General features: G+C 45.0%; 1 long non-coding RNA gene across 1 annotated transcript; it reads right to left on the bottom strand.

Moving 5' to 3' along the window:
- Positions 1–389: 389 nt before the first annotated feature.
- Positions 390–27399, bottom strand: LOC144263223 (uncharacterized). Its single transcript, XR_013345771.1, has 2 exons — positions 26889–27399; positions 390–3700 (listed from the first exon to the last, which is right to left on the bottom strand). It is a non-coding gene; the product is annotated as an uncharacterized LOC144263223 (long non-coding RNA).
- Between the last annotated feature and the right edge of the window lie 41 nt (positions 27400–27440).

Genomic DNA, 27440 nt, shown 5'->3' with positions numbered 1-27440 from the left:
CAGACTGCCACGGAGACAGGGCCTCAGAATGAACACTGTTCAAATGGTGGGGCTTCCCTTTCCCCATAAATCAATGCAATGCATAACCCCGGCTCCTCTCTGTGTGAGCCTCCCACGTGTGTTTAGCCTGATTATTGCTTGTGGAACAGCGGGGAGCCGTTGGGCTATTGTTGGCTTGTCTCAGCAATGAACGTTTACCCTAGGAAAAAGCAGCATTTCTCTCCCTTAGTCTTCCTTTACAAACTGATACACAAGATGTACACAGGGATCACAGCCTGCACCAATGAAACGCAGCCACCTATGAGGTGATATGCAGTGCATGCTTAATTGTGCACAGCAATGCTACACACATGCTTAAGATAGACAGCGGCGAATGAATCAGTCAGCTCTGAAACTGCACGTAAAATTTATTCTTTTGATTTAAACCCATGTTCATAAAAAAAGAGCACATGACACTCCTTGACTCATTTTTAAAATACAATGGTATAAAGAGGCTCCTCGCAGGACTCCCCTTTGCCCAGTAATTAACATGTGCTCACCACCCAGCACCTGACAGTAATGTCACAATCTTACAATCCCCCATAAGATTCCTCCCAGTTCCTCTCAGCTCAGGAACACAAAAGGAGCCTTACCACCTGCCCTGAAGGTCAATACACTAGTGATATTTTGGACCAAGGTGGGGTATGACCCTTAGATTGGAGGGCCCCTGACAGAATACCCTGCCCCCTCCCTCTGGGGTTCCAACCCAGATGTCCCTATCCTACAGTCCCAACTGTGGCAGCATAGCGTGCTCATTAGGTCCCAGGCCACTGAGGGCCTTGTAGGCAAAGCTCATAGTTCAGATTCTACACGGTACCCGATAGGTTGCCAGTGCTGATCCAAAAGCACGGGTATCATGTGTTCCCCAAAGGGTGTACCCTGTAACAAACGAGCTGCGGAATGGTGCACCAGCTTCAGTTTCTGGATAGATTTTAGATGGAGCCTCATATAAAGTGCATTGCATTAGTTAAAGTTAGGGAGCTAGGCTAATTACTGGAGTTGGAATTTAACCAAGGCTAACGCTCCTGCTTGTGCAAAAATGTGCCAGAGGATTTGTATGGACCACAAGATTGTTCAGGACCATTCTTCTTAATGGTCAAGAAATCTGGAATCTTGCAGGTAGCAAAACTGTATTTTAATCTTGTCAACTGAGCCAGTCCTTTCATTATTCTAATGTAGCAAGAGACAACCAAGAGATTCCCTGGAAAATCACTTTCTCAGTGCCAGTCAAACTACGTATTTCTTTTGATAATCCTTGTCATAAGTAATATTTCTCATTGTCTGCTCTTACACATGATGTTACCTGCCTTAAACACTGTGCAGTCCTAGATGATGACTTTGTCATTTCTATTTGGGTGTTCCTTTTGTTTGTACTCTTTGAGTTGCATGTACTATGCAAAATTGTAATGGATCCAAGGTTATAGTATCTTTTATGCAAATAACACTAAACATTTTAGCATCTGTCCCTGTTGTAACATGGGGCCTGATCCAAAACCTAATGAAGTTGATGAGAAACTTTCTGTTTACTTCACTTGGCATTAAATCGGGTCCTTAAAATAACATCATTACAAAAAATATTATATAAAAGGTCCTGGTATTCAGCTATAGTTCTTATGATGCACCAGACCGTATTACACAAAGAACACCATATTTCAGAGCACTTTACAGAATCTGTGGCAAAGGGACTGCATGCCGGCAGACAAAGCAGCTGTTGTGTGCTCAGCAGCCCGCCCAGTAAAGCCAATCACATCTGTACTGCTGCCAGCACAGATCACCAGGATTTCATTGTAATATTGATACAATCTGTAAACAATTCAAATTACTTTGCATTAACATGTATAATTGAGTCGTACAATTTCACTGGTCCCTGCCATGATTTGTCTCCAGGCTGGAAACATGTTGAGTCAATTGATTTTCCTTCCATTAATATACCAGTTCCCTTGTATGAAATAAGTATTTTTTGGCCTTTGAATCAGAAGGGGGTCATTCTTGTGCCTTCTCCCTGCAGCCAGTGTACTCCACAGGGGTTGAAAGATAGCCCTCCCCAACAGACTCCAGGATGCCATGGCATCTTCTGAGGTGGTGCCCTCCCTTTCCTGTGGTTGCACTGTCTAAGGGGTGGGAGCCAGGGGCCAGGATCATAACAGCATAGTTTAGGTGCTAAGGCCCTCACTTAACCCTATTTAGCACTGGTGCAGCTGTGTGGATTTCATTAAGGTTACTACTGATTTATACCAGTGAGGGGGAGGCAGAGAGGGACCGTAGGTGGGATTAGAAGATCTACCAGGTTATCCACAGATATCTCAGACTCTGGTTTAGTGGTGGGTTTCTCTGGCACAAGACCATTGTTTTCTTGACATCACTCCTGGAAACGTTATTCCACAAAGCGATATTTCAACGGGATCACCTCATTATGCCAGTCAACCAGCCTATTCCAGCCAGCAACGCTCATGCAAATACTGATTGCAGAGGTGGCTGGCACTTCTGAGTGTGACATCAGAGAAGAGAGTGCCTCATTGTTGTTCAGCGGGTAGAGGGTCTTTGGAGACTTCAAGGAACCTGCCTTTGCTTTGGGTAGGAGGCTAATGGGAGGTATCTAAAGTTTCCTAGTTCGAACAGTCCAAGAAGTTATACAAACAGGAGTATTCTCGTCCTTAGGATAGCAGGGGGTCAGCATATCGGGACCTGTTGGTTTCACTCTGGTACTTTGAACATCGCTCAGGCTGTCAGTATGAGGAGCAATCTTTATATTGCAGTTCCAAAGTGCTGTTGTTTTTGTTATGACATGATGTGGCCCTTTTCCCAATTTGTCAGTTTGCTGTGATTCAACGGTGGAGTGTACTATGGGAGGGAATGCTTCCGGTTTGGCGACACGGCCTATGAGAGGCAGTGTGGGCTAGAGATAAGTAGGGGATTGGTGGCCAGGAACCCCTAAGGTCTAGTCCCAGTTCTGCCACTGACTCAAGTCACTTAACTTTTCTGACCCAGATTCTCATTTACACATAGGGCAGGTCGACACTAGAAGCGCTACATTGGCGCAACTTCTCTGACGCAGCTGCTCCACTCTAGTGTGTCTGGTGAAGACGCTCTGTGCCAGTGGGAGAGCGCTCTCCCATCGGCACAATTACTCCACTTCTGTGAGAGGCGGAAACTATGTTGGAGGGAGAACGTCAGCGCTTAGGTCGCTCTAATTTGCATCGCTCAGTGTGTGTGTGTGGGGGTCTTTTTCACACCCCTGAGTGACATAAGTTACATCGACTCAAGCGGTAATGTAGACCTGCCCTAAGACTCCTTTACAACAGTTTGACACTGGGGCTTCAATGTCTGTTTAAACTGCCAGCACGGCGTAAAGAGGCCTTAGGGTAAAAAAGAGAATCTGTCCCTCTCTCCTCATTTCCCTCTGCAGATGGAGACAGCGCAGTACTAAGCCACACCTGTGTGTGTTAGTCGCTATTGATGCATTGTGCGTCAGCAGCATTGCAAAGAGTGAGCCTGAAACGCAATCTCAACGCAGGAAGTGCTCCCGGAGCCGCCTGACGTGCAGTCTGACAAGGCTCAGCGCTGTTAGCGTACGGCTCAGTCATCTTCAGTGGCCATTTTTTAGAATGGGGTGTGCCACATAGCCTTCCTGGTTCTGTGAAAAGTAGTTCCTAGAAGAAGACTAGAGGAAAGAGAAGCAAAGTGGTTAAGTGGTTATAAACACCACACACACACGCACAATTTGTGTATATGCTCTTATTAAAAATGTTTCCTGGAGCAAGAGTTTGGCTCCAAGGCTGCTGTGGTATAAATGCTAAAGGTAGAAGGTTGTTGAGTTTCCAATGTAGAGTTTACAGTAGAAAGGGGGTTCCAAGTCTTTCTGTCTGGGTTGTACAGTACCAAACACACTGTGGTCCTGGCTTCTAGTCCCTAGAATGTAATAATAATGTAACAGAAGGGGTGGAGTCCCCAAACTGCTATCAAAATGGCAGCTTGACACCTTCACTTCCCTTGGCAGCTGTGCCTCTTCATGCTCACATTCCCCCTACACCCCCAAATGCCTCCCACCCATGTATTTATCAGTGATTAGTGCCCAGCTGTGCACAGGTGGATGTTGAGTGCGGTATAGACAAAGAAAGCCCCACCAGCCAGTCAGCATGGGATTTTGGACAGTCTATTCCCAGCCATATGCTAATAATACCTCCCTCCCTCACAGGGGCATTGTGAGGGTTCGTTAGTTACTGTCTGACCAGCAATTTGAGCAAGTGCTGTGCTTTGGAAATGCTCAGTCGTACCCGTGTTATCCTGAGAAAGGGGACTTTTCCCCCTGCTGGTGTGATGGGGGGGTTGCCTAACAAGCTGCTTCTATTTTAAGCAGAGGAAGTGTCAATATACTTCTCACGGGGTGAAACATTTGAATAAAGTCGTTTATTGTTAGTAGTTGAGTTGTAGTGGTGCCGTCAGGCTGCATGAAACGCAGTAATTGTGAGTACTTAAGATCCTCCTGGGATGTCCCTCACGGTTGGTGAGAATGGCTACGCCTGCCTGCTAGACACAAGCTTAGACGGAGGATGAACGGTGCTCAATAGTTTTGGACGGAAAGCTCCAGGAAGCAGGGGCTGTGTTTACAGTTGTGCATTGTACAACGCTGTGCACGTTGTTGGCCCTCAAGAATAAAAACCAGGGCTGTTAGCCATGACCAAATCAACTGATAAAACCAAACCCCTGCCACCTTCTTGCTGGATAATTTGGCTCCTGTGGCATGGTTGCTTATCTGGTGAATCCCTTTTTCTTATGAAAACGTATGTCGTATGCCGCAGTAAAAAAATAAAGGCTGAAGCATTAGGCAGCTATTGAAGAAAGAGCTTCATCTGTCAGGCAGGCCACACACCAAATCCAAAATTATAGAGCACTGGGCTCTGTCTCCTTTCCTTGTGTTACATACCAAACTTCTGAGGTACAGATACATGAGGTACCTTTTGCAGAGAGAGTCAAGTTTGAGAACGCTCTGGGGCTGAATCTCTATTCACAGCATTCCACAAGCACAGCCCCGTTCTGTATGGCACAGCCCACTGACAATGTTCTTGATGTTGAGATCCATCCTTTGCCTCTCAGTCTCGACAGGTGCCACCCTTATAAATAACTCCCCTTGAAGGAGTGAGGAACAAGCACAGGACGGGGAGTCGGGAAACTTAGGGACAGATCCTCAGCTGGTGTAAATTGCCTGAGATCCATTTACTTCAGCAGGGCCCTGCCACTTTACATCTGCTGAAGGTCGGCCCCCTAAATTCTAATCCTGCCACTGATTCACTGTGTGGAGATGGGCAAATCACTGAAATCCTCCATCACTCAGTTTCTTTATCTGTAAAATAGGAATAACAATACTTACCTGATAGGGGTAGCGTGAGGAGCAAGGAGTTAAAATGTCTGTGAAGTGCTCTAAGCCCTAAATATTAATAATAATTAATAAAACATAATAATTAACCAAAGACTAAACATTATCAATCTGTTGTGCAACAATTCAAGTCACTGGTGCAGTGTACAAGGTGCAGCGTGTTCTTTATTGGACAGATAAAGGAATTGACCTCTTACAGGTTAGATTCACTGTGCTAGTTCAGTGGATGCTTGTGGAGCAATTTCAGATCTGCTTGCATGCCAAAAGCGGTGTGCTTTGATCAAACAAGGGAGTGCAATGCCCTGTGAAATCACAGCCCTCCATCCTGATGCTGGATTACATGAAGGCCAAATCAAGTGGAATAACTAGTGCTCATTTAGAACCACAAGGCAGAGTAAGTATTGGGAAAATGTATTTCCCCACATGTATCTTGGGTCCTGCTTTGAGCAGGGGGTTGGACTAGATGACCTCCTGAGGTCCCTTCCAACCCTGATAGTCTATGAGTCTATTCTATATCTGCTAATATAAGGGTCCCCATGCACACCTTAACACTGGTGAAGGAGAATAGGGATTTAGGGCAGTGGCTGGATGGTTTAAGTTATATAAACACTTTCTGGAAGCTAGGGAAAAATCTAATCCTGCTCTCATTTGTCTCTTCATCATTTTAATTACATATGGATGAGCAGTGACATCATTGGACGGAAACATTAGATGAAACATTGAGGGAACTTTCTGTGTACTAGGCAATAGCCACCGTATCCTAACCAAACTCCTAAGGCCAAAGAGGTGATAAGATGTTAGACGAAGGCTAGAGCAGAAGCTTTACAACTGTGAAGGTAATAAAGGAATCCATTCATCTGAGATATGCGGGAGGGGACACTCTTTGCTTGTGAGGAAGGAGGAGGAGCTGGGGGTGGGAAGAGATTGAGAGGAATGTGGGGGGTTGATAGAGAAGGGAATGGGCTGAGAAGCAAAGGTGGCCATGTTTGCTATGGGCAAATGGACAGGGACTTGTATGGGCTAAAGTGTAAAAGATTGCAGGAATTTGCATATTCCACTCTGGCAAAGATTTGTGGGAGGCCAGGCAGAGTGCAGAGATTTGTCTGGTGTTCAATTATTGAGAAATAAGCATACAGCGTATGCTAATTCAAGGCCTCTGATAAACCGCTACTGGCTATTAGCCATGAACATGGAGAAATAACAGTACAATTCTGGATCACTGACTGTCCCACTTTTCTATATGCTGAATGGCTGAGGCAAAAGCTTCTCAGTATGACGCACATCAGCTTTTATATAAACAGAAAATGGAGTTTGTTGAGTGTATTGATGAGAACCATGTTCCGTTGCCACTTCATTTTCATGGAGGAAAGAAGGCAACAAGGGAAATGATTCCAAGACCTTTCCAAACGTTGGACAGCACACTGAAGGAGCTTCCATTCTATCTATTCCACGTGATGAAAACGGCTCAGAATTTGTCTAGCTACAATAACTCCATCTTCACACCTAAAGAAGTTATACAGCTCATACTGATATTAATTCTTCACGCGTCCATTGTGCCGCCCACACACACATATCTACAGACATCTGTGATGGGCAAGTACTATTGTCCCATTTTACAGGTGCAGAAATGAATGTACAGCAATGTGAACTGACTTGCCAAAAGTCCCCCAGAAAGTCTGAGACAGAGCTAGGAATAGAACTCAGCTCTCCTGACTTCCAAGTCCGGTGCATTAGCTAGAAGACTATCCTTCCTCTCAAAAATAATGAATATGTAGTGGATGCAGAACATCATTCTGGGGTTAATAAACTGGGCAGGGAATATTGCTGTTTGAGGTTGAGGAAAGATGTCACAGACTCTGGTTTATACTGGGTGGAAAACTAAAAGTGAAGAGTTAACATGTAAAGGTTCATCTTTCCTTTGAGATGAAGTTCTCACAAGCTAAGAAACATTAAATGAGGGTCTCATTTATTTGACACCTCCTGACAAGCCTGATTCTGAGGTTCTGAGAATCCTCAAACAACAGCGGGTGTAATTCATATTTTACCGCTGACTTCAGTGAGAACTGATGATCCTCAGCACTTCAGAGGATGAGACTCCATGTGCCTCACTCAACAAAAACATACAGTAGGCTTTTCCAGGTAGGCAAGTTCCCAAAAGGCCACGGAAGTTGGCTGCAAGGCAGGCTGGCCTACTCATACAAAAGGTCAACCTGCTACAGAAACCTGACAGAGTAAACAACTGCAAAGACAACCCTGTATTAAAGCAACATGAATGTTATGGTTTTAAATCCAGAGAGGCCAGGAAATACAGCATGAAGAGTCTCAGGGTAATGTTAGCTCTGTCCTTTTGTGCAACTGCATTATGACAAGGTCTTTCATCACATGGGCCCATAAGGCTGATCAGTGCAACATACTATTTAGCTAATATTTACTTTATGAACAAAGACAAACTATGTGTACATAAAACCTATGCTAACTGAAGTACAAATTGCAGAATTAAATATGAGATCTTTCCAGAATGCTTTGCTCCAAGGAAATTGTATACACATTGCCAAAAACCCCTGGGTATTAAACACATTCCCACAGAGAGAACAGTATTCATATTGTATAACAATGAAAATAGCCCCAAATATTAACTAGTACACACTGGAGTTTACATCAGTACTAACAGAAACAGATCCTCATCTGGCATAAGTCACCATAGCTCCATTAATTTTGATGGACTTGACTTCAGTGGTGCTACCTCAATTTACACCAGCTGAGGATCTGTCCCAATATTGTTTTCATTTTAAGAAGCTACTGTTCATGAGAATGCCCATCGTGTAATAAAGAGGAAAGGGGCGCATATTTTCAAAGATTGTGGGACATTCTGAGAGGCATCTTTGTCGTGGGGCACTCATCATTAGCCAAGTAACCATGTAAACTGGATCCACTCAAAGACAACTAGTTCTGGAGATGAATCAGCCCTGATCCCCAAGCAGGTGGCCCTAATTCCTTGGATTCATTTTCCCACTCTGTATTCTGGCTGCAGAGTCGACTCCTGCCACAGTAGTTGCTGCCACGGGGAACAGATCAGAGCGAGGACCAGGGCCCTTTAGTGCATTGTTAGTAAAGTTAACACTGTCTCCCCTGACTTGGCTCGCCAGTGCTGGAGCATCTTATGGCCTGCTGCAGGGAGCTGGAGCCATGGATTCCAACTCTGGGGGAGGGGCTGGGCTGAACAGCTGCCTAGAGATGACGCGACGAGACCTGAATAGTCTTTCACCCTTGGGAGCTAAGCAGGGTTCCATGGTTAATGGTCCCAATCAAGCCAGCTAAGTTCTGGCCAGCTCCTCACTGTGATTCCGGTAGGCCCTATGTTACCAATAGCACCTTACAGACCAGCGCAACTGCTCATGAGTGGAAGAAATGGGCTCACAAGCTGGCCCTATCTCATTACCTATTTCACGTTACTTTCCATCCAACACTTTATTTACACTGTTTAACATCTATCTTGATGATCTTTGTAACACCTTTGTATGGCTTGTACATACAAACATGAATCATGTCTTAGGGAGAGCCTGACTAGTCGCTGGCACAAGGAACCCAATACTCATCTGTGGTATGTTAATGGAAGGTACTTCTGGTTCTCTGGAGCCCCTCTTGTTTAGGGGAAACTGATCATGACCCACTCATACTTTGGGGGGTTGACCAACAGGCTAGACTCAGAGGCACCAGACATATTTATGCAGTATGAAGAGTCTAATTCTAAACAAGAGCTATGAAACCTGCCTCATTGTGTTTAAGGTGCTTTGGCCTGATTCCCTGTTCACTGTCTGGGTGTTGACTATAACTATGCACCCCCAGGTAAGTGACTCAGTTGACAATGGAGATAAAGAGGAGTATGTGACAAGCTGGCATCAAAGTGGAACCTGATTCAAGGAGATGGGAAAAGTGAGTGTCTTTCCTTTACCCTCTCAACTCCTCACCGTTAATGTTTCTGCCTTTGCGTATGTGGGTTTTGTTTTTTTCATAGGCACAAACTGTCCCTCCTTAGGAGGGACAGGTCTTATATTTTTATATGTTAATTTAATTCCTTTAATAAAATAAAACACAAAAAACTCCAACATCCGTACTAGAGCTTTTCAATGGTGACTGAACTCATATCCCTCAGATACAAGTATCTGCCTTGAGACCAAAACTAATGTTGCTTGTACTTATAACTACTCCATTCAATATATATATATATATATATATATACACACACACATATATATATATAGCTATCCATCTATCTATCTAGTGCTGTTGTGTGCACTTCGTGAATGTCTGTAAATAATAGTATTTTAAAGATATTCTCTGGTTTGACCCTTGTGACTCCATAAAAGTCTAGTTATTATCCATCTAGCTCAGATTTGTATGAGTGCGCGCACATGCATAAAGGATCTTATTGTTGTATAGGTAACTCAGTGAATTTTGGGTAGCTATGATTCTGTTTTCCGTGTACTGCACCTTTAAATGTACAAAAGTCCCCCTATCTGTCTAGTGGGGAATGTAGTGCTGCAGGTCACATCAAAATAGTTGTGACAGAGGCAGTGACACTGTGCTCACTCTCTCGTTGAACATTATTATTTGTTCTTTCTTTGGTGGTTTCCTTAATCTGAAATAAAAGTAATCTCGACACAGTTTGCCCTTTGTATGTAGAAAACATAACACACTACCGGGCCTACGTTCCTAATCTGAGATCTTGATCAGACAAAACTCCCAGAGGGCCTGAGCAGGGGACTGCGGGTTTGAACCCCCAAAGTCCCAGTCCTAAATCTCTACTCTAGCAAATTGCTATTGACTTCGTTGAGAGTATTCCTAAGGACAGAGTGAAAACTAAGCAGGGATCTTGGGATTTAGCTGCTCTCAGGTCCCAAACCTTTGCTCCTACATTGCTCAGACATACATCAGTGATGATAGCTGTACATAATTCCACCCACCGTTGGCCACACGTATCTCTGGGCAGCCCGAAGCTGCATTACATTTCTGCACATCCCACTGTAGCAAGAACCCTTCTTTAAGGGGGCTTCTTGGGACAGCCCCTGTTTGATGATGTGGGGAGGAGGACAGGTTTCCAGAGACTCTCACCAGCGTGGAATCAAAGAGGTGCTTTTGTAAAAATTTTAAAACAAAAAATATCGAAAAGATTTTAATGAAATTTTTGTGATTTTTTTTCTAAATGTGAGTACAAAGGAAAAAAGTTTGGAGAAAATATTTGTAACTTTTTTTTCTATTCTTCCTAACCAGCTCAAGTTGTTGCTCTAAAAAGGCCATATCTGGGTTCGGTAGGATGATAGACCAGTCTTTTTTCAGCTCAGATCTCTATGAAGCTCCACGTGTTGGTGGGTTAAATGGTTGCAATAGAGACATGCCATATTTTTTCTTCTATATTTTGCTACCAAGTGAATGGCTGGGTTCTAAAACGGGTTTTGGTATAATTCTGCTGTTAGTTATGGAATCATGAAAGTTACAGACAACAGAAGTTGTTGCTTTTCTACTAAAAATAAAATTCCGCCCCTGCTTTGTATTTTTCTTTTGCTAGCATCTGTGTTTATTTTTCAAGTCTTTTTATTAGGAAAGAGCTGTAGTAGTGGATTTATAATGCTGTCTGGCTTATGTGACAACAGTTTATCCTCCTGAAAGGACAGATGCCCTTTGAGAGTTTCCCTCCCCCCCCCCCCTTTTTTTTTTTAAGCATTAGTTCTCCAATACAGAATATAAATGGACGCACTTTATCTTAATGTCCAAGACAGTGTGTGTGGCACAGAGATGGAGAGAATTGGAGCAGAAGGAGGATGGGTGTGACAAGATAAGAAGGATCTCTACCACTACTTAACATTCCTTTCCTTGGGCAGCAGGTGGGAGTCACATAACCCATTCTTAGGGCCAGATTCTACACAGGTGTAAATCAGTGTAACTCCATAGACTTCAACAGAGCTGCTCTGATTTGCACCAACCTATTAAACAACATGGGCTTTGGGTATTTTTTCACCGGAAGTCAGATTTTTTTTTTAAAAAGTGCTAATACAGTACTCCCAGATTCTGCAGATGGGATGCGACTCATAGTAAGTCATGCAGCTCTTCATAATATAATTGTCCCCCTTGTTTTGCGTGCTTTGATCTTTAGGAAAATAGTTAACAATGGTTATCATTAAATCACCACTGTTTGACCTAACTCTGAGATGCATTGGAACACCCATTGTTTCAGTCTGGCAGCTGCAGGCACAGGCAGCCATCACTGCCTTGGTTTACATTTGATTCACTCTTTGAATGTTATTGTCATAATTATGCAGTCGAGGCTGCTGCAATTTATGCCAGGGACCAGGCTGATTTTACAAGCTGGCTCCAGAATCCAGGGTCATCTATGTTGCATTAAGCCCCACAGCCATAATAGGATTAATGCTTCTCTGGAGAAGGGTGATCAGAAGTGCTGGGTTACTATCATCAGAAGGTCACACAAATACAGTGTATACAATCATGAAGCATTATATCCATTGCTCTGCTATGGTGTAATGCACTATAATTAGATGAAGGAGACTGGAGGAACCAGATTCAGAGAGAGGCCTATAAAATTTGTACATTGCATATCACACACTAGTTGATCTAGGTCATGTGTGGTGAATCAGCATTGTTTTCCTGCTAGTGCATCTTTAATCAAAATAATTCAGCTGAGTATGCTTCCCGCAGACTCTGGTTTTGTTCTCTTTAGCCTTGTATTTTGTTAGTGAAGCTTTGTTTTTTAGAATACAATTCTTCTTGTTCAGGGCCTCTTCCTTTTCTTCAGCTCTAGCCAAAAAAGCACGTAAGGTCCAAAATCTAATGCAAATAACCTTCCCGACTAATACACATTGTCAAGGTGGTATCGCTAAAAAAAAACCTTGTGGCTTTGCCCATTCAAAAAAATTAAAAAATGTCAATTATCCAAGCCTTTAATTGGAAATACCAATCCCATGTCTATTAACATTCACATAGATTAAAGCTGCCACTTGCCCCTGATGTGATCCCCTTCATTTCACAAGAGTGTGTCAATTTCAACCATACTGGTATGTACTGTATCACCTATTCCTGCTCTGTAACTACCAGAGGTCCTCATATGTCAATGCTGGCCCTGTCTAGATCTGTTTATCTGGGAATTTTAAAACAATTCAAAAGGGAAGCAGTTAGCAATAACAAAAGGAAAACTCTAAACCAGACATCCAAACTCTCTGTTTAATCTCCTAGGCGACCAAGCAGCCTTTGGAGCAAGGGGTACACCATGTGGCCAAACAGGGGAAGTGAAATCTCTTTATTTATTCCCCTTTTCTTTAGCTCATTCTTGTCCTCTCCCTCCAGCTGAGGAGTTGAATGGGGAAAAACTGGAATTTTCTTGTCACTAATTGTTGGTTCTTTTTATTGGTCTTCTAGTTTCTGTGCTTTTAGGGTGCACTTTGGATGGAAAGCTTGAAAACATGATCACCAGGAAGGCTAGAAACTTTTTTATTTTAAAAGGCAAAAAAAAAACACCAACAAAAAGAGCTGAGATTCCCGCCAATCACTTGACTGTAGGAGCTGGGGGTTTAAGAAAGACACCAAATTTTCTTGAGACTCATGATAAGCACAAGAACTGGCAAGCCTGTCACTGGGCCAATGCCCTCCTGCTTGATGTTTACATCCAGCCGATACAACATATTGGGATTATGCAGAATTTAAGATTTCATTTCTAAAAGTTACATTTCTAGATCCTGTGGTTGCAAAGATAGACTTATGAATGTGAACTGATGTAGGGCTGTCTTTTTGAATCTGCTGACTAAAACAACGGCTGACGGATGTGTGAACTGCTCCCTTTTGTCTACACAGGGCTGTTAACTCTGAGGCCTATCAATGATAATTCCAATGGTAAATTAATTCCTGATCACTTCAGCAGAAGTATCAGGCTGCTAGCTTTAGTGATATGGTGATGGAGAAGCACTCTCTCACAGCTATTTCTAGGGCTCCCATTACTGATGGATGGTGGTAGATTTTGGGGTCATGACCACCACCCATCACATCGATTTAGAAAAATAAGCTGTTGTAACTGCTCTTTCCTCTGACCCCTCAGTGTCTAAGCCCACCTGCTGACTGGAACTGTGCCTAAGAGCAGGTGTAAGCAGAGAAGTGAGGAGAGGAAGGGAGAAATAAGACAGTTTTGGGTTTCCTAGATGGGGAGCAGGGAAGAAGGGCAGGGAGATTAAAGGGGGGAGGGATAGCTCAGTGGTTTGAGCATTGGCCTACTAAACCCAGGGTTGTGAGTTCAATCCTTGAGGGGGCCATTTAGGCATCTGGGCCAAAAATTGTGGATTGGTCCTGCTTTGAGCAGGGGGTTGAACTAGATGACCCCCTGAGGTCCCTTCAAACCCTGATATTCTGTAGCTGGTTTGGTTTCCAAAGAGCAGCCAGAAGCAGCCTCTTCCCCTCTCACTGCCAGCTGCTTCCAGGCAGAACCTGGGCCTAGGGCAGAGAGGGGCTCGGGAGGAAGACATGCTGCACAGGCAGCAGTGGGGAGAGGAGCTGCCGCCCCCATGATGCTCAGAGGGCTGGGGATGGGAGGAATAAGAAAGGTATGATCTACCAGTGCTCTCCTGTGTGAGACTGCTCTTCATCTCCTGCTGTCTGACACGGCTCAGGCTTGCACAAGATTATATCCCTGTCATGGAGCAAGGGTTGGTATCTTCTGACTCCAGTAACTATGGTTTCCCAGGAGCAGGGGCTCTTGGTGGAGAATCACCCTTTGGGGCCTGCAGTGAGGTAAGGGTGAGACCAGGGAGTGGGTGGGAGTGAAGCCCAGACGGGGTAACTGGGAGAAAGGGCACTAAGAGCAGTTTACCATTAATCCATAATCCAAACCTTACTCCTGTTCAGCCTCAAAGCTGAACCGCAGACACGAGCATTAATCTAAACAGCATCTGCACGCTGCCTCCCCAGCTCAGCTGCAGTAACCAGTGGCTCCGGACCATTGTGCCTAGTGGCAGCTCCTACGCTCATTGCGCCAGCCCACAGACGTTAATACAAAATGCAATTTAGCCCGGTCCACCAAATGAGTGTGAGAACCCTGCGTTATGGGCTGCGAGGGGAACAGAGCCCTGCCCAATCAAGGCAGCCAGAGTCAGCAAGCAGCACCGGGGCTGGCTAACAGCTGTAAATAGGAGTTCGGGGAAGCGAGGGTGTGGGGTTTGTTTTGCTGTTTGTTTGGGGGTTAGTTTGTGTTTTTCCTAGACAGGACTTTAGGCGGGAAGGCTCTGACAGATACAGAGGCAGCAGCGGAAGTGATCCAAGCAGTGGAAGAGACAATGAAGATGTGGAAGCTGTGGGATTTACATTATCCTGGAGTAGGTACCTGAGAAGAGCTTTGTTTGTATGAAGTGCTGCCTGACAGGGCTGATGGAAGAGAAGATCTGAGGCTTGGAGATGCAGGTGGAAAGTATGGTTGAGTTTCAAAGGGGGTCAGGCTTTGCCCCAGGCCCCCTGAATCCTCTGGGAGGCCCTGAAGGGGGTTCCAGCAGATGATGGAGGGAGGGCAAGAGGAGGCTGGAGGGAAAAGTCAAGACTTGCTGTTGCAAGCTGGACAGAAGAAGAACTCTGAGGGGAGACTGCTGGGTGAGGAAAGTATGTGACTACAAGAACCACGTACAGGAAAAGACTGCCTAGTGGAGGAGAAATAGAGCTCAGGAACAAGTTTGCTGAGGTGGAAAATGAAGGAGGGTCACAGCTGGCAGTAACTGAATTTGGGAGGGCAAGGAAGAAGAGAAGAGCAGCTTGTCCTATATGAAGAGGAGAGCCAATGGAGATAGCCTGGGGTTCTGAACTCTTGGTAATACAGGATGACTCTCAGAAGATTGCAAGAGAGAAAGAAAGACAGGAGGACTTGCAGCCAGAAAGAACAGGAGGAAGGCCAGGGAATCACACCATCATCAGGAAAAGGCAGGTCTACGTGATTGTGGACTCCTTACTAAGGATAACAGACAGGCCTGTCACCAGAGCTGATCTATAAAACAGAAGGGTGTGCTGTCTGCCGGGAGCTAAAATACGGGATGTAGACCTGAGGCTGGAGAGGATCCTGATAGAATCCACTGATTGTCCTTCATGTGGGAACAAATGACAGTTAGATTCTTTCTGGAATGTATCACAGGAGACTATGACAGGCTGGGGAAGATGCTTAAGGAAATGGAGGCTCAGGTGATCTTCAGTGGGATTCTGCCTGTTCCTAGAGGAGGAGAATGAAGGCGAGACAAGGTTATGATGACCAACAGATGGCTCAGGCAGTGGTGTTATAAGAAGGGCTTTGGGATGTTTGACCACTGGGAGGCATTCATGGACATTGGACTGTTCTCATGGGATGGACTTGAGTAGGGAGGGAAATAAACTTCTGGGAAGGAGGTTGGCACAACTGATTAAAAGAGCTTTAAAACTAGGAACTCGGGGGAGATGCTCATGTAATCTCCACACCTGATTCTAACATTGAGAGGGAGGGAAATCAAGTAAGAAAGGATACAGCAATGGGGAAAGGAACAGTAATGGATAGGAGAATGGACTTTAAGAGGAAAGACAGTGCTGATACCAGTCAGATAGGCGATACTGGCAGTAGAATGACTGTACCCAATTAGGCGAGAAAAGTGGGTGAAGCCAAGAAGCAACAACTAAGATGTTTGTACACCAATGCAAGGAGCCTGGGTAACAAAATGGAGGAACTAGAACTACTGGTGTAGGAAGTGAAGCCAGATATTATAGGGATAACTGACATATGGTGGAATAGTTGTCCTGATTGGAGTACAGGTATTGAAGGGTATGTGCTGTTCAGCGAAGACAGAAATAAAGGCAAAAGGTGATGGAGTATCATTGTATATTAGTCTACCTCATCATTAAAGAAATTAAAAGTGATGGAATGGATAAGGCAAAGTCTGTCTGAGCCAAAACCACTTTGGAGAAGAAAGCTATTAGAGGTTCCTCTGGGATAGTACAGACTACTAGGATCCAATATGGATTTGGATAGAGACCTCTAACGTTTTTACGGAAATAAATACTACTGGCAATTGTGTGATTATGGGAGACTTTAACTTCCCAGATATATATTGGAGGATGAGTGCTAATAGTAGCAGCACTCAGATTTTCCTGCATGTAATAGCTGACAGTTTTCTTCACCAGATATTTGCTGAACCAACAAAAGGTGACTCCATTTTAGATTTAGTGTTGGTGAATAGTAAGGACCTCATAGAAGAGCTGGCTGTAGAGGACAACCTTGGTTCAAGTAAACATGAGCTAATTCAGTTTAAATGAAATAGAAGGATAAACAAAAATAGATCTGCAACTAGGGTCCTTGATTTCAAAAGGGTGAACTTACAAAAAAATAAGGGAATTAGTTAGGGAAGTGGACTGGACCGCAAGGATCTGAATGTGGAAGAGGCTTGGAATTACTTAAGTCAAAGTTGCAGAAAGTATCGGAAGCCTGCACCCCAAGAAGGGGAAAACATTTGTAGGGAAGGGTTGCAGACCATGCTGGATGAGCAAGCATCTCCAAAACAGGTGATTAAGAGAAAGCAGAAAGCCTACAAGGAATGGAAGATGAGAGGGATCAGCAAGGAAAGCTACTTCTCGGAGGTCAGAAATTGGAGGGGGAAAATGAGAACAGCCAAAAGCCAAGCAGCGTTGGACCTTGCAAAGGGAATGAAAACCAATAGTAAAAGTTTCTCATTTATATGGCTACAGAACCAAGGAAAAAAGTGGGACCGCTAAACATTGAGGAGGGGGTGGAGATTAAAGATAATCTAGGTATGGCCCAGCACCTAAACAAATACTTTGCTTCAGTTTTTAATAAGGCTAATGAAGATTTTTGGGGTAGTGGCAGGGTGGCTAATGGGAACAAGGATATGGAGGTAGAAATTACCACATTGGAGGTGGAAGTCAAACTCAAACAGCTTAATGGGACTAAATCGGGGGCCCCAGATAATCTCCAGCCAAGACTATTAAAGGAACTGGCACATGAAATTGCAAGACCAATAGGAAGGATTTTTAATGAATCTGTAAACTTGTGGGTCATACCCTATGACTTTATTTTTAAGAAAGGGGGGGGAAGTGATCCAGCAATCTACAGGCCAGTTAGTTTGAGCTTGATTGCATGCAAGGTCTTGGAACAAATTTTGAAAGAGAAAGTAGTTAAGGACATAGAAGTTAATGGTAATATGGATACAACATGGTTTTACAAAAGGTAGATCATACCAGACCAACCTGATCTTCTTTGAGAAGATAGTTATTTTTTAGACAACGGAAATGCAGTAAATCTAATCTAGATTTCTATAAAACATTTGATATAATTTCCCATGTGGAATTGTTAGTTAAATTGAAGAAGATGGGGACTGAGATGAGAACTGAAAGGTGGATAAGGAACTGGTTAAAGGGGAGACAACGATGGGTCTTACTGAAAGGTGAATGACAGGCTATAGGGTGGTTACTAGTGGAGTTCCTCAGTGATCAATCTTGGGACCAATCTTATTTAAGATTTTTATTACTGATCTTAGCACAAAAAGTGGGAGCATGCTAACAAAATTTGCAGATGACACAAAGTTGGGAGGTATTGTCAATATGGAGGAGGACCGGAATATCATACAGGAAGATCTGGACAACCTTGTAAACTGGAGTAATAGAAATGGGATCAAATTTAATAGTCCAAAGTCATGCATTTAGGAACTAACAACAAGAATGTTTACTATAAAGATGGGGATACATCAGTTGGAAGTGACAGAGGAGGAGAAAGACATGGGTGTATTGGTTGATCATAGGATGACTATGAGCACCAGTGTAATATGGCTGTGAAAAAGAATAATCCAATCTTAGGATGCATCAGAAGAGGTATTTCCAGTAGAGAGAGGGAAGTGTTAATACTATTACACAAGGCACTGATAAGATCTCATCTGGAATACTGTATGCAATTCTGGTCTCCCATGTTTAAGAAAGACTAATTTAAACAGAAACAGGTGCAGAGAAGGGCTACTAAGATTATCTGAGGAATGGAAACCCAATCTTATGAGAAGAGACTCAAAGAGCTTGGCTTGTTTAGCTTAAGCTAAAGAAGGCTGAGGGGAGATATGATTTCTCTCTGTAAATACATCAGAGGAATAATTACCAAAGAGGGAAAGGAGTTTAAGTGCCAATGTTGACACAAGAACAAATGAATATAAATTGGCCAGCAAAAAGTTTAGGCTTGAAATTAGGCAAAGGTTTCTAACCAGAGGAGTGAAGTTCTGAAACAGCCTTCCAAGGGGAGTAGTGGTGGCAAAAAACTTAACTGGCTTCAAGACTGAGCTTGATAAATTCATGAGGGAATGGTATGATGAGATTGCGTACAATTGCATGTAGCCAACCTGCGATTGCTAGAGGCAAATCTCTCCAGTGCCTAGTGATGAGACACTAGATGGGGAGGGCTCTCAGTCACTACAGAAAATTCTTTCCGAGGTTTCTGGCTGGTGGGTCTTGCCCACATGCTCAGGGGTCTAACTCATTGCCATATTTGAAATTGGGAAGAATTTTCCCTGGGGTCAGATTGGCAGAGACCCTAGGGGGTTTTCGCCTTCCTCTGCAGCATCGGGAATGAGTCACTTGCAGGTTTAAACTAGTGTAAATCGTGAATTCTCTGTAACTTGAAGTCTTTAAACCATGATTTGAGGACTTCAGTAACTCCACCAGAGGTAAGGGGTCTATTACAGGAGTGGATGGGCGAAACTCTGGCCTGCAATGTGCAGGAGGTCAGACAAGATGATCATGATGATCCCTTCTGACTTTTAAAGTCTATGAGTCATGATAGTGCCATATAAACAAGTCTCAGGATGCAGTGATTGTGTTTTACATACACCTCAGACCAGCTCTCAGGGAGTTTTAACTAGGGCATGGGATAATTTCTAGGGTTTTGATGAGGCCAATAGTGGTTGCTATGCAAGCACATAGGGAGGCTTTGGACCAACCCCTTACCTTGCTGGGAACTTGGCGCATCCAGAAGCTTAGAAGTTAAAGTGACCTAATCTGCAGATTGGGTTAACACATTAAGAGAAGCCTCAAGAAGGAAAACTCAGACTATATGGACCCCTGGATCTGAATCAAGCAATAAAACAGCTATATTACTGTGACATAGCCAGGACACAATGCAGACTAATAGGTAGTTACATCACCCCTGCCCTCTAACCTGGGGTGCTCTTTACTCTGCTTTGCTGCTGTAGCCTCTAGTCTGGAGGATTGCTTACAGACAGCCTCCAGCATGCAAGCCACTCCCAGCTATGCCTGTGTGCACTGCAGCCAGCCACACCATGGCTCTTACCAGACTTGGTTATACTGCAGGGTAACCTCATCAGATCCAAAGACCTAGATTTTCCCCCAGGAAATATATGTCCTGTACTGCCCAGCCCTCTCCTGGACAATACAAATTCATATAAAGTCCATATTTCTTTAACAGAAATATGCACACTTTGTTACCTCAAATGGAGTATCCCAGATGACACTTTAATTTAAACACACTGGATTAGATAAAACAGTAAAACAAGCAGACTAACTACAAAGAAGGATTTTAAGTGAGTACATTAAAAGCTTTTTTAGCTGGCATGCTGGGGGAATGGGGTGTGCTGTTAAGTGAAAAAGTCTGGTTAACTAAGAGGGAGGGAGTTTGGGTGTGGGAGAGGGTGCGGAGCTGGGGGTTGGGGCGCAGGAGAGGGTGCAGAGCATAGGCTTTGGGAGGGAGGGGGCTCGGAGCATGGGAGGGGGGTCGGGGTGCTGGATCTGGGCAGTGCTCACCTTGGGCAACTCCCCGGAAGACGCAACCAGTCCCTGCTGCTCCTAGGCGGAGGCATGCTGTCCCCACCCTGAGCACTGGCTCCTCAGCTCCCATTGGCCAGGAACCATGGTCAATGGGAGCTGCAGGGGTGTCACCTGTGGGCAGAGGCAGCGCACAGAGCTGCCTAGCCATACCTTCACCTAGGAGCCGCAGGGACAGGTCGCCTCTTCCGTGGAGCTGCCCAAGGTGAGCACCGCCTGAGTCCAGCGCCCCAAAACTGCTCCCACACCCAAAGCCCCTGCCCTGGGCCCCCTCCCGCTCCCAAACTCCCTCCCAGAGCCCATGCCCTGCGCCCCAACCCCACACCTCCTCCCGCACTCCAAACCCCTCATGGCCATTCCTCTGCCTATGAGCAGCAGGGACATGTTGCCACTTCCAGGGAGCCACGCGGAGCCAGGTAGGGAGCCTGCCGGCCTCGCACCAACCGGACTTTCTATTAGATTAGAAATGCCGGTTTACAGAGCTTTCCAGTTGGTACAACACTAGATAACACAGCTTTTACTGTACAAGTAATGAGGAATAAAAGTCAGAAATGGTTACAAGAAAAATTAATATAAAATGCAACTAATGCCTAACTTAAACTATGTTAGATTCAAAGCAAAGCTTCTCTCAGCATATGCTCACGACAGTCTTACTGGCCCAACTTCTTAGGCCTGGATCCCTTCTTCTGTTTAATGGCTGCTTCCTTTGTCCCTTCTCATACAGTGAATCAATGGCGAGAGACAGGGAGGAGGAGGGGTGCCTTGGGGTGTGTACCCCTTCTTTTTATAGTCCTGTGTCCCCTTTGAGAAGCATTTCCAGCTGGGAAGCAAATTCCATGCTCTGTCTTTGCTAAGATGTAGATTGTTTTTCCCCTGCTCCTTTTCCTGCCAAAGAATGGTCCAGCAGTCTTGTTTACACCTGGCTGAGGCATCAGCTTGCCCTTTGTCTGCGAGGAACTGATTTGGCCACTCCTCAGACTTCTCTTGAAAACATGCTTTTAGTCATGATCTCAGCTTATGTTTATAACTTCACATATGTTCTTTTTGTCATGATATTATTGATCAGCAAATGATGAGTTTTTAAATGCTCTCTCACAAGGTGTACTTTACAATACAACAGGATGTAGGGTGAGGACATGGTACATTCTGTCACAATTACCCTGTGCCAATCCTTGGAGACCATACATTCAGGCAGGGCTCAAAGGTGTACCTGTGCTCACTGTACCAGAATCCTACAAGGTAGGGCAGTTGTACCCCCAGGAGTACATGTACCCCTGGGTGGGAACATCAACTCATCTAGATATTTGCCTAGTTTTACAACAGGCTACCTAAAAAAGCACTAGCAAAGTCAGTACAAACTAAAATTTCAGAGAATGGACTTGCTTATACTGCTCTATATACTCGACACTGAAATGTAAGTACAATATTTATATTCCAATTAATTTATTTTATAATTCTCTGGTAAAAACGAGGAAGCAAGCAATTTTTCAGTAATAGTGTGGCTGTGACACTTGTATTTTTATGTCTGATGCTGTAAGCAAGTAGTTTTTAAGTGAGGTGGAACTTGGGGTACACAAGACAAATCAGACTTCTGGAAGGGGTACAGTAGTCTGGGAAGGTTGAGAAACTCTGTGTTAGGGCAAGATTTTGGGCAGCTGAACTCTCTGAAGAGTCATAATGAGTTTAAAATTTTCAGCAACACTTTTGGCAAACCAAGAGGGGCAGGTCCCAGCTGCCATAAATTGGCATAGGTCCACAGAAGTCAAGAGTCAATACACCAGCTGAAGACCTGGCCCGGCCTATTTTGCCTGCCATTGGGTTTCTCTCAGCACAAGACTAGGCTGATGAGACACGAAAGAGTTAATGGAGTTAGAGCGGTCCTTTATGACAGCCTACTAGAGCTCACATGACAAAGGAACACAACAACTCAGCTCAGAAAACTAGGACTTGCAATTCCACGAACAGCTTTCAACAGTTTTGATTGTCTAGTCCAGGGGTCTCAAACACGCGGCCCGGACTTATTTGCTGCGGCCTGCCAAGCTCCTACCCCCTCCCCCCCCACCTGAGTTATTTCCTGCGGCCGCCAAGCTTCCCTTACCCGTCGCCGTCCGTCCCCCCCAGCGTGCCACGTCCCCACTCCTCTGCCTACCTCCAGGCGCTTCCCACCACCAAACAGCTGTTTGGCAGTGCTTAGCACTTTCCAGGTGGGAGCGGGGAGCCATGCTCTCGGGGAGGAGGTGGAGAAGAGGCAGGCCGGGGACAGGGATTTGGGGAAGGGACAGAGTTAGGGTGGGGACTTTGGGGAAGGGGTGGGGCTGGTGGCAGCATGGGGGGGATGTCAGTGATGTGGCCCTAGGGCCAATGTACTAGTCCTCATATGACCCTTGTGGTCATTTGAGTTTGAGATCCCTGTTCTAGTCTGACCTCCTGCACAACGTAGGCCACAGAATCTCACTCATCCACTCCTGTAATAAACCCCTAACCTATGTCTGAGCTATTGAAGTCCTCAAATCATGGTTTAAAGACTTCAAGGTGCAGAGAATCCTCCATCAAGTGACCAGTGCTCCTTGCTGCAGAGGAAGGCAAAAAAAACCCCAGGGCCTCTGCCAATCTGCCCTGGAGGAAAATTCCTTCCCGACCCCAAATATGGTGATCAGCTAAACCCTGAGCATGTGGGCAACACTCACCAGCCAGACACCCAGGAAAGAATTCTCTGTAGTAACTCAGATCCCACCCCATCTAACATACATCCCATCACAGGCAATTGGGCATATTTACCACTAATAGTCAAAGATCAATTAATTGCCAAAAATTAGGCTATCCCATCATACCATCCCTTCCATAAACTTTTCAAGTTAGTCTTGAAGCCAGATATGTCTTTTGCCCCCACTGTTCCCGTGTGTTTGGCTGCAGTGTTACAGCTGACCCACTTGAAGCAGTCCTGAAGAACTGCTCACACTACAGAGAGTAATTGTCTAGTTACAAAGATGTAGTGTCAGATATTCAATGGGTGTAAACTGACCTGGCTCCACTGTGGTCAATGGAACACCACCAGTTTATACCTGCTGAGAATCTGGCATATAATATCCCCATTGACATTATACCAGAAGAGATGTAGCAGGTACTGATAACACTGGTGAAGAAATGGACACATATTGCACGCCAGTATCTTCCAGCAAGCAATCACAAAACAACAGAAACTGAGACAACCCAAAAGGATGAACTAAAAAAAGTCTTACATGAGTAACACTGCATGGAGGGCCAGACATTAGAAAGACATGTCATTGCAAGGACATTGGAATCATACTAACCAACTCTCGCCCTTGGGAATAGTTATTTCACAAGAAGACAGACATACTATCGTGCCAGAAATGTATAAACACACCATGTTATCCACAAAGCAATGCTCCTGCTAAGAAGATACCCCAAAGGGGCTGCTAGACGAAGCTAAAGCTGTTGGCAAACCCCTCTATTTCATTTGGAGTATTGGAACATATTTGCTATTATGCAATTTACTCTCCACAATGGACGGGGGAGAGGTAGAAAGTGGGAGAAGAAACTTTAAATTTTCAGTGTAATTCATCTTTGTGTTATAATCTGGAAGGCACTCAGATACCACAGTATTAGGTGCGGGATAAGAGCCTAGAAAAGAATCTCAGAGACTAAGCAGGTTGAGCCTACAGGTGGGTTAAGGAGGAGGATGGAAGAATGTGGCAACTAGGAAAAATAAATATGAAAAAGCAGAAAAGAAATACTTTAATGCTAGAACTACTGCAGGGAATACACGACTATGTAATTGCTGATCCTCTGGACCTGTTCCTGTGACTATCCGAAGGAGAGAGACAGTTTAGTGTCTGCAGCTTACAAAGGAAGAGGGATTGTCACATCTTTAAGATATGCCTGTCAAACGTTTGGTCCAATAATTTGCTCCCTGCTGTGTTTGACTGAATTCTGGTTCTTGTTACTCCTTAAACATGCCTCAACCCAGAAAACCAGCAGCCATGCGGCTACAGGGCTACCCTGAGCCTAACTCTAGAGAGCTGTGGTGCTGCAAACTTTAGTAGGAGCCCAAGGACTCTCAAGGGTCTCTTGCCTTACTCAGGGTAAGGGTGGTAAGAGTGGCTGCCTGGAAAGGTAGGGAGTGCCACACCCATGTGTCGTAGGGCTGCTTGATCCTCAGGGCTTGTCTACACTTGAAACGCTCCAATGGCACAGCCGTAGCGCTTCAGTGAAGACACTACCTACGCTGACGGGAGGGGTTCCCCTGTCAACATTGGTAATCCACCTCCCCCACAGACCTCACACTGTTTTACACCAGTTAGATTTGCTTAACTACATCACTCACCACAGTATGGATTTTGCACACTCCTGAGTGATGTAGTTGAGTCGACCTAACTTTTAGGGTAGACCAGGCCGCAGACTGGAGACTTATTCTGTTTAACTTATTCTACTTCCTTGTAACAAACACAATGCCTTGAGAAGACGACTTTGCTGACTGAACAAGGTTTAATTCAAAACTCAGGGATCCCAACACCTCCGCTTTCAGTTTCAGTAGCCTCTGGAGGTTTTTCACCTTCCTCTGTAGCATGGGTCACTTGCTGGAGGATTCTCTACTCTTTGAAGTCTTTAAACCATGATTTGAGGACTTCAGTAGCTCAGACACAGGTGAGAGGTTTATCGCAGGAGTGGGAGGGTGAGATTCTGTGGCCTGCGTTGTGCAGGAGGTCAGACTAGATGATCTTAACAGTCCCTTCTGACCTTACTATCTAAGAATCTATTTTTCCTTGCTGGTTCATTCCTCTAGCTTCTAAAGTTTTGTGTAGAGGCTGGGCTGAGGGGACGGGGGTATGTCAGAAGTGGGGTTAGTTCAACAAAATTTGTCAGATAAAATACAGGGGGTCTCCTGTACACACTGGGGTTGCATTCTTGAAAAGGGCAATGGATACTGAAACATACCGGGGAATTTTTCCCCATAAAGAAATAATGAACGGGGTGGGGGAGGAGGGGAGAAGATGCGTTCACAATTTCACCACATGCCTACGACAATGCTCTTTTCACCTAAGCAGCGTACCTTTTTACAATGACAGGCCATACACTACACATTTTCCACATAGAACATTAATAAAATAATGTAGAACCCTACTAACACTGTTCCAAAACACAGAACATTTTAATACAGTAAATACAGTACAGTAACACAGTATAAAACACTGTCAATTATATTGACTTAGGTAACGGTGGTGGCTGGATTTTCCGTGGCTAGATCTTTGGTTGCAGAAGTCTTAAAGGATTTTAATGAGGTCTGCTCTTTTGTATAAATCTTTGAATGACAGATCTCCCCGTAGCAAGCCACTGCATCATTGAGAGCCCTGGAGACTCTGGCAGACCCTTCATGAAAAGGATCACCACTCTGTATGATTTCTGTCATCTCATCCAGCAATCCAAAAAAAATGGGAGATTCTTTATGGTCAGACTCCTGTCTTCCTGCCCTATGTCATCATCATCCTTGCTTTCTTCGGACATCCGTTGTTGGTCCAGCTCAATCAGTTCCTCATTTGTTGGAGTCTCAAACTGAGCAACTGACAACTCCTGTACATCCTCCTCAAAGCCGATATCCTTCGCCAACTTGACAATTTCTTGCGCGAGAGCAGGAACAGCATCAAATCCCATGAAGCTGTGGACAGCATCTGGCCATGCACAGTGCCAAATACCGTTCATACATTGCGAAGTGACCTCTTCCCACAACGTGTTGTTTTCCCACTTCGTTCAAGATGTTGGAGGACTTCCAAAACTCCTTTACACTGAGCTTTCCTTCATCTGTTGTTGCCTTAATCAGGATGGAGAATGTCCTCCATAGATAATAAGCCTTGAACATGGCTGGCGGATGCAAGTACAATATTGTACAACAGGGGAACGTGTTCCAATTCACGTCGGTCCCGATCTGTGCAAACGACGGCTATGTGGATTAGGACCAATGTAAATCAGAACACGTTCCCCTAGTGATGAGCGACGGATATTTGAAACAATGGATAAGGGGGAGATTAATACCAGGGACCCCCTGTAGCCAAATTGTAGACAATTACCATGTGTCACCTTGCTGATTGGATGAACTCCCAGTCCCGTCACAGAGGAGGTCAAATATCACCCAATCATGAAGGTCTATTACAGGAAAACAAGCTTTTAATTTTTGGATATGGCAGTTGACTATTTCACATAGTATGTGCTGCTCAAACTGACAGGTCTAAAAAAAATTCACTCCTCCGCTAAGTGACCTGGCAGGCTAGGTTTCAATCCTCAGAGAAACGTACGGCCACTGGCCAAGGTATAAAAACCCATGCCAAAAATACAGCTACTAGAATTTTAATTTCCTGGGAAGAAATAAGATTTTCTTCCTCAGATATTAATAAATGGCTAGTTGTCCATATTTAATGGCACCCATATTCTTCCAATCTGTCACTCAGTACCACTAGCTGTATGCCAGATTTAGCCCCACAATTACCATTTTCCCATGCACACTCACAGTGAATCATCTGTTCCAGAAACACTGAACCACGAGGCTTTAGAAAAGCTTATTTATGCTAAGCGTAATTCTGTGAGCTCCCAATGAAATCAAATCAGTGAGATGTGCCAAGCCTGGACTTACCTAAATTCACAGCTCTGCGGCCCGTGTACATCTTTCCTCCCACATCCTATGCATTTTCACAAACAAATCAATTTAAAAAGTTAACGCAGCGAGGCATCTTATGTGTACAAGTAACCGTTCGTTTGTTGTGTGCAAATGCGTGTCTTCCCTGGGCAAGGAGTCCTCCGCTTGCACGGGCCGGCGCAGCTCACGAACAGCCCTTGTGAAACCGCGGCGCCTGGGAGATTTCCGGGCACGCCGCAGCTTGGGAACGGCTGGGCGCGGGCGGGCGGGCGGGCGCGGGTAAGAGGAGCCACCTCACGCACGCCAAGTTCAGCCGTGGAACTCCAGCCCTGGAGAGCGGCGGCAGCGGTGACCCTGAAGAAAGGCCCCTGGCCGCTGAACGACGCCTGCCGGCTTTGGCGCTGCGGCTCGTGGGGCAGGCCCGTCTCTCGTTACCACGTCCTTGCGCGGCCGCCCAGAGCGAAGACACCCCCGGCCGGCAACCCCACGCCCCGGCCTGCGGCGCTTAAATACGACGCGTCCCAACGGCGGGGCGGCTCCTCGGCCCTG

The sequence above is a fragment of the Eretmochelys imbricata genome, chromosome 3 (genome assembly GCF_965152235.1).
Source record: "Eretmochelys imbricata isolate rEreImb1 chromosome 3, rEreImb1.hap1, whole genome shotgun sequence".
NCBI lineage: Eukaryota > Metazoa > Chordata > Testudines > Cheloniidae > Eretmochelys > Eretmochelys imbricata.
The sequence above is the reverse complement of the archived record's forward strand: the minus strand, read 5'-3'. Positions and strand labels throughout refer to the sequence as shown.